This window comes from Arvicola amphibius, chromosome 1 (genome assembly GCF_903992535.2).
Source record: "Arvicola amphibius chromosome 1, mArvAmp1.2, whole genome shotgun sequence".
In the NCBI taxonomy this organism is placed as follows: domain Eukaryota; kingdom Metazoa; phylum Chordata; class Mammalia; order Rodentia; family Cricetidae; genus Arvicola; species Arvicola amphibius.
The window spans coordinates 131,798,246-131,800,631 of record NC_052047.1 but is presented as its reverse complement, the minus strand read 5'-3'; positions in this window follow the sequence as shown (position 1 = coordinate 131,800,631).

Below are 2,386 nucleotides of genomic sequence, written 5' to 3'. Positions count from 1 at the left end.
GATCCAATGCCTCCTGACCCTGTGGGTACCTGCATTCAAGTACACATAACCCCATACAGACACATAAACAAGCATATTGAAAATAAAATAATAATTTGAAAAAGATCCCACATCTTGCAGGGTCCTATCTGGAACCCTGTCTCCGTCAGGGAGGAAAGAAACTGAATGTGCCCTGAGATGCCTGGCAGTGATTTCTGTACTGGTCAGAACTTGCAAAGTTGAGGTGCAGTAACAAAAATCCCCAGTCTTATTTTCCTGTAACAACAGTTTCAATTTTGTTCACATTCAAAAGTGACTACATCCCTTTGTCCTTTCACTCTGAGACACATGTCAAAGAATCACCTTGTGCTTTCCTCAGGGTGATGGGGGGAGGTAGAAAACAAGAAGAGGAGCCCGATAGAGCTACTCTCAGAACTGTCCAGACACAGCTCCTGCTATATCCATTCTCATTCCATTGGCCTAAGCAAGTCACGTGGCCAAATACAAACAGGACAAAGAAATATGCTTGTCATCCCGTCTCCGTGAATGGGGACGTGTGGAAGGAAATCGAGGACAGCAGTAAGGCGTTCAGCTACAGCTTTGAGAATCTTGAGCCTTGAGTACGGTGGGGCTTCTTCTGTTTCATAATCCTCCAGACACTACTACAGCCACTCTGCAAGGCCCTGGTGAGGAGAAATGAGCACACTTCAGGCCTCATGGAGTTGAGAAGGAAAGACCGAGATTATTGACCAAAGAACATTAATGATGATAGCATTAAGACAATTACACAGAGGAGAAAAAGCTGCTCCTTATTTGTATGTGAGGGAAAAGATCTATTCAAGGACACTGGAGAAGCCAAGCATCGTGAGCACCAAAGTAGAGAGAGCTGAATGTGCCTGCCTTCCTTCCTGGAGCCGCTACAATGGCTGACTGATTCTATGTGAGTTCTTATGCAGTTGTCCAACGTAAGTGTATGGAATAACCACCTTTGTAGGGGCAGGAATCAGTCGTCTGCAGCTTCGTGGAGGGAGGGGAGAAGTCAGTGACTGCAAGAGACGGTGTCAGGTGCAGGGTGGCAAGGAGGCACAGGATTACACCTCTGCTGTCCAGGACCTGCCAGTCTCCAGCTAGGTCACCATGTTCTCACCTGTCAAGTGGATTCAGCGCTGCTCAATGGCTCTCATGACTCTTGTTAGGGTGTGGTGGATGAGGAAACGCCTTCCAAGGATGTCTACATGGAATTCTCACAAGCTATGACCTGCCATAGCACGAGGGACTCAGCAGATGGGATTAAGGGTCTTATTCTGGAAGGATATGCTGATGGGCACCATGTAATCACAGTTACTTCAGAAGAAGACATGGGATGCAGGAGTCAGAGTGAGAGGAAGGGACTGTGAGCCAAGGGAGGAGGCAGTCTCTCAATACTGGAGAAGAAAGGGGGATAGACACCCCCAGAACAGAAACGTGCTAACTCCCCTGCCCTCTCTCCCACCCAGAAGTAATACAGACCTGGCTACGATTTGACGTCAACACTTGTGACCCCCAGAACCACCAGACAGTAAACTATTGCTATCTTGGACACATGACACTTGCTGGGATTTGTATTACATCAGCACCAGAAACCTAATATCAGCTTGACATGAAGGTCAGGTCAGCACAGGACGCTAGAGAAAGGCAGTGTGCTGCTGGTAGAAATGAAACATGGACCACGTTCGGAGGCCAGTGGGGCAGTGGGTGTGTCTGAGCACAGCCCATGAAGTCCATGGATGCACCTCCCTGGATCCACCCCGGGCCATCAAAGGTCAGTGAAATCCATAGTTGGTTGCTGAGAGTCACTGCTCTAACCTGCAGTCAGTACTGGTCCTCAACACAGGATAAAAGCTACACTCTTCCCGCCTCCTCCATCTCTAAGCCTTTGGCTGTGCCTGGCTTTTCTTGAGCCTGGGGTCACACAAAACTCACCTAGCAAGCCTTTAACAATGTTTTCCCATGAGTGGCCCCATCCCTAAAGAGCCAGCTTGGACTGCAGCATAACCTGGGTTCTAGACTCTTTCAGCACCTGCCAGAAGCTTTCAAGTATCCCAGTAGCTTTTGGGGGTTGGGTACAGTGGCATGAGAGTCCCAGGGCCACACTGGTCTGTGGAGAGGTCTCTCCTCACCAACAGCTCTGCCGGTGTCTCCTTTCTTCCTGCCTCAGAGCCTGCCTGGCGTCAGCCTTGCCCACTAAGCCAGGTCCTCCCAGACAGGCAGCCTCAGACATCAATTTTGATTCAAATTCTTCTTTTTTTCTTTTTATTATTTTCAAATGTTCAAGGCCATGAATGTGAGGCAAAGATATTCTTATGCTGTGACATGCACATGACTAAGAGAGGAGAGCTCTTCTCTGTATCCTCATTCTGGAGACACT